At 38.4% G+C, this 6,000-nt stretch overlaps 1 long non-coding RNA gene across 1 annotated transcript in view; it reads right to left on the minus strand.

Annotated features, from left to right (window-relative positions):
• Window positions 1-5,665, minus strand: part of LOC308058928 — a 32,280-nt gene extending 26,615 nt beyond the window's left edge. Inside the window, exon 1 of the long non-coding RNA XR_013926057.1 lies at window positions 1-5,665. This exon is cut by the window's left edge and continues 23,685 nt beyond it. This is a non-coding gene — a long non-coding RNA (uncharacterized lncRNA).
• Window positions 5,666-6,000: the final 335 nt, after the last annotated feature.

Below are 6,000 nucleotides of genomic sequence, written 5' to 3' on the forward strand. Positions count from 1 at the left end.
ATTGCCTCTGTGTTGCCTTATGTTTAGATGTCTTTTGAAAGCAGCATTGATTTCAGAATAAGAATTTGGTTTGAGGTTGGAAAGGCGTTTTGGAGGTCACCTAGTCCAACCCTCCCTGCTTATGGGGAGCCTGCCCCCTGCTCCTGTTTAGGGCCCTATAGAACAGGCTGCCCAGGGCTACATCCAAAGAGTTTTTGAATATCTCCAAGGAGGGAGACTCCACAACTTCTCTGGGCTACCTGTGCTAGTGCTTGGTCACCCTCACAGTAAAAAAGTGTTTCCTTACATTCAGATGGAACCTTCAGTGCTTCAGTTTGCACCCATTGCCTTTGGTCCTGTCACTGGGGACCATTGAAAAGAGCCTGGCTCCATCTTCTTTGCACCCAACTGCAGGTATATATATATATATATGAGATTTCCTCGTCTTCACTTTTCTAGGCCAAACAGTCACACATCTCTCAGAATTTCCTCACAAGAGAGATGCTCCAAACCTTCAGTCACCTTAGTGGCCCTCTTTCAGACTCTCTCCAGTATGTCCATGTCTTCCCTGTACTGGGGAGTCCAGAACTGGATACAATACTGCAGGTGTGGCCTCACCAGTGCTGAACAGAGGGGAAGGATCACCTCCCTTGACCTGCTGACAACATTCTTCCTAATGCAGTCCAAGATAACATTATCCTTTTTTTGCAGCAAGGACACATTTTTGGTTCATGTCCAACTTGGTGTCCACCAGGACCCCCTGGTTATTTTCTGCTAAGTTGTTTTCCAGCTGGTCCGGAAAAATTATAGCCCCAGAATGTACTGGTGCATGAAGATGTTCCTTCCCAGATGCAGGACTTTGCCCTTCCCTTTGCTCAACTTCATGAGGTTCCTGTCAGCCCATTTCTTCAGCAGTTACATGACAACATATTGTTTTCTACTTAAACTCCAGGTTTTTTTCACTATGGAAAGGTCCAGGTGAAGCTGACACCATCCACAATTGCTGGTCCTTCCCCTTTCACATGCACTCACCAGGAGAAAACGGAGGTAGAGCTGCAAGGACTGAGATCTGGCTTGTGTGGCAGTGAGTGGTTTCTGCTCACAAAACCAAAGGAAATGGCTGGGAACATTTACCCTCTCACTGCTGCCCATATTAGAATCAGGTATAGCACAGGCAGATCTTTGATATGAACCTGTATGGCCTGTCTTTATTACTTTTAAACTACATTATAATGAAATTAAGAGCCACTCAAACTATATATGCTCCCACATAATATCTGCTAGAGTGAGTACTGTACATAGTGACTTTATGAAGTCATTAGACAAATGTGTCTAGAATATTTTGAGCTACAAAACCAACATAATTATATATTTTAGGCATACACAATAGCAGTAGTGGTTTATGTAAGTAATTTTCAGAGACATTTAGGAGTTTCCCAGAGAAAATGGGAAATAAAATAGAAACAATATTCCTGTAAAAAAAAATCATAAATGGCTTCAAAATGGTTGAGGAAAGAAAATCTGAACCATTAAACAATGAATTGCCCTTGGATAAAGACAATAAGGAGCTTTTATTTTTTTTTTTATTTTGAGACAATGAAGAAAGTTGCTTATTAAATCCTAAGGCCTTGAAACTTTCTCTTAAATACATTACAGGGTTATTCCTGAAAGAAAGGAAAAAACCCAAAACAACCAAACAACACAAAAGCAAAACACCGACAAGTTCTGTCTAAAATTAATTTTGCCTTTTATATCTGGTGAATATGTCTAAAAAAGATTCAGAGGAGTTTAGAAACAGATTTTAAACACATAGAATTATTTCATTAATTAAGGGGAAAAGTGCTTCAATATCGCAACTGCACATCCCAAGTGACATGTGATTTGCATTTGAAAAAAGACATTTTAAAAAGATGTTACGAATTGCAGACGACCCTGATTTTTCTTCTTCTTTGCTAGATTTCTTTACTTTAGATACTTATTTCAATACCAATCAGAGTATTAACTGAATGATTTTTGAAATGGAGATTATTTCCCCTGGGAAAACTCTGTCAAGGGTGTGTTTTGAATTACCATATTTAAAAAACAAAAACAAACAACCTCCTAAAAACAACCAACCAACCAACCAACAACAACAACAAAAAAAAACCCACAAAAAAACCACAGAGGGAAAAGAAATCCTAACCAATTCACCTATAATTTATTTGTGTGGAGAACAGATACGTGTTAACAAAGAATATTGCTAAGTGGACACAAAATCCTGGCCATAGAGATTCCCACACAAATGACATAGCTCAAATGTGTGATCACGAACCTGAGAGTGAAAAAGAGGTCTTAAATTTCAGTCTGAAAATGTAACCAAACTACTATTGCTCCGTGCTCATTTATTCATTTTCTAATGAGGTAATCATATAACTTACATACCACTTTTCAAAGCACCGTGAAAATTGCATGTGAGTAGGGCATAGCATACATTCAGGTAAGCAGTGTTTACATTAATGCAGATCAGGCTCATAAGATAATCCAGGTTGAAAGGGACCTCTTTAGGTACCTAGGCCAACCTCCTGCTCAAAGGAGAGTCAGCCACTGAGCAACCTCAGGGCCCTGAACAGCTGAATTTTGAATATCTGCAGGGATGGATACTCTACAGCCTCACTAAGAAAACTGAACGAATGTTTAACTACCCACAGAAAAACTGTTCCATTATAGAATAAAATTTTCCCATGTTACAATGTGGGTCATTTGCACCTTGGCCTTCCACTCTGCAATTTTGGAAAAGTCTGGCTCTTTTATTCTCTATATCTCCCCCAAACACTAAGTAGTTATAGACAGCAAAAAAAGTCTCTCCAGAGCTTTTTCTGCATCCTGAACAAACTTAGTTCTCTCAGCCTCTGCTTGTATTTCATGTGCTCCAGCCCTTTGACCACCTCAATAGCCCTCTACTGGACTCACTCTAATATGTCCATGTCTTCTCATATTGAGAAGATCAAAACTGGACACAGCACTCTAGATGCATTCACTCTAGATGTTGGCAATGAGCACCTCCTTTGACCTGTTACCCTCTTTCTCTTACAATCCAGAATGCCATTGGCCACGTTTGCTATAAGGGAACATTGATGGTTCATGTCCAACTTTATGTTAACCAAGACCCCAAGTCCTTTTCTGCAAAGCTGATTTCTAGCCACTTAGCTCCCAGCCAGTACTGTTGCTAGGTGTTTCTTTTTGTCATTGTAAAAGTTCACAAGGTTCCTTGGACCATTTCTACCACCTGTCCAGCTCCCTCTGAACAGCAGTCTTATCTCTCCATTATATTGTGTCCTTTCTTCAGGTTGGTAGAATATGAGAACTGTCTGATAATCCATTCTGTTTCACCATCCCAGTCTTTAACAAAGCCATTAAACAACACCACCCCAATATTGATTCCATGACTCAGCAGTTCAAGGGAAATTGTGCAAATGACTGACCGAATATCCCTATCAGATGAAGTTTTGCATATGATGAAGTCTGAATGTATGAAGCATATTATAATTCTCTGATTCAGTACCAAGTTGGAATTAATTTGTATTCTTCTATGTACTGCATGGGCTTGTGTCCTGGTTTTGGCTGGAATAGTTAATTTTCTTCCTAGTACCTGGTATAGTGCTGTGTTTTGGATTTAGTATGAAAATAATGTTGATAGCACACTGATGTTTTAGTGGTTGCTGAGTAGTGTTTATACTAAGTCAAGGGCTTTTCAGCTTCTCAGGTCCTGCCAGTGAGAGGGCTGGAGGGGCACAAGAAACTGTGAGGCAACATGAACAGGACAGCTGACCCAAACTGCCCAAAGGGATATTCCATATTGTATGACATCATGCTTATTGTATAAGCTGGGGGGAGCTGGCTGGGGGGTATTACTGCTTGGGGACTGGCTGGGCATCAGTCAGCAGTTGGTGAGCAGTTGTACTGTGCATCACTTGGAGTTTGGGGGTTTTATTGTTTGGTTTTTTCTTGAGCTTTATTTCTCTTTCTCTTTTTGTTATCTCCCTTTTCATTAATATTATTATTTGTAGTATTAATAGTAGTAATAGTAGTATATTTCAGTTTATTTCCATTATTAAATTGTTTTTATCTCAAGCCACAGGTTTTACCTTTCTTCTGATTCTCTTAGGGAAGGGGAGTGAGAGAGTGGCTGTGTGGTACTTAGTTGCTGGCTGGGATTAAACCATGACAGCTTGATTGCTCTGGTCTTTCTTGAAACCACTTCATGGATAGCATTCATAGAGGTCAAAAAAAAAAAAAAAAAAAACCCAAACAAACAAACAAAAGAAACCCCAAATCCCAGACAGAATTAGAAAGATGTCTTATCATTCTGGATGAGGAGCAGTATGAGAATACGAATGAGACCAGGATGTCAAATTAGAAAGGGTTTGAGGAGGGTCGTTATCATTTTACATGTGGCACAAATTAGGTACAGTGGAAATGAACGAACTGATGTATCTTTAATGGTATGAAAGTCATCCCTAATCCTCTGATGTGCATTTTCCACATAGCCTCCATATAGGGAAATGGTAAATATTTATCATTATTATTGTTAGTCTCATGAATTACATTCTTAGAAAAATAGCAAGAAGCCAACAGTCTTGTTGGATTATATATCTTCCCCTTATTTGTCTGACTGCATTTTTCTAAGATAATGACATAAGAGTATAACGTGAGTTATTTCATTATTATCTTACCACTCCAGTGACACAAATTGCCAAGTCTCAGGATTTAAAGCCATATACAACTAAGCTAAATGGCTCAGAAGAATGTATGTTATTTTAAATGCTAGGAAGAGGGATAATATTGTGCATTTGAAAACAAATTCTAATGACAACTTTATTATGGTCTATTGTTTAAATATGTAAATAATTTGTAATGAAAACATTAAATAACAGTGCTTAAGGTAGAATTAAAACATGAAAGTAAAAAGTCAATTCATTTATCTATTTGTCCAGTTTATAGATACTCACAGTTAAATTTATGTTGCTCAAGTCCTTAGCCTAGATTCCTTCTCAATTTAGCCACTTAAGAGAGCCAATGAAGGCAGAAGCTTATTTGCCAAAGTTTCATTTCAATCAAAATAAAGTGGTTGGCACCTCCAAAGGGCAGTTCAAAAAATTTATGAGGTAACCTACCCCTTAAAGATGAAAGGTTTGGCAAATATCAAATTGGCTCGGGGGAGACAGTTCATGGGGGTGTGTGGTGGTGGGGGGGGGGGGGGTAGTGTGTGTGTGTGTGTGTGCTGTTTTTAAAGACATTTTATATGAATTCCATCTACAAACAGTGGTTATAATGGGAGTGTTCCCTTCTGGGTGTGAAAAAGAAATAAGAAAAGATTCTGAGAGGCACATCTGGGGCTTTAACATATGGATATTTTTGTCCCTTGAAATGAGACCTTCCTAATTTTCCCCATGGAATTGAAAGTGTTATATAGCAGGTGAAGACAGTGGAAATACTGTGTTAGACTAACAAGTGTCATACGCCTAAGTCACTGAACCAGATACCAACATAGATAACAATTTAAGTGCTAATCTGCATTACACAAAGACCATGTCACACTGTAAATCACTTATTGTATTGTTGTTCATCCAATCACACTTAAAAAAAAATTCTGCATAGACTACTAGACTATGGGTAACCACAATATAAAGATTATGTATAGGGAAAAGTATATTTTTTAACAACCCCAGAACTTCAGGACCAACATACTGTTGCCCCAAATATTGTTCTTCTGAATGTCATCTCCACTCTCATTGCCTTTTTTGAATCCTTTCTTTTCCAGCAAACAATGTTTTTCCTGTTATCAGTCAGATGAGCTGCATCCTTCACTCCAGATATCCCAGTCCTTTAAAGAAAATCATCCTCTAGATTTGGTTTTCTGTAACCTTTGCCAAACGTTGCACAGCTTACAGAATTTAAGGTGGAAAACATCCTTTGAACTTGCAACTGTATTTGAGGTGTGTATAATTTGCTATAATACACATATTGCTCTATACAAAGTAT

This window comes from Falco punctatus (assembly GCF_963210335.1).
Source record: "Falco punctatus genome assembly, chromosome: 2".
NCBI classification, from domain to species: domain Eukaryota; kingdom Metazoa; phylum Chordata; class Aves; order Falconiformes; family Falconidae; genus Falco; species Falco punctatus.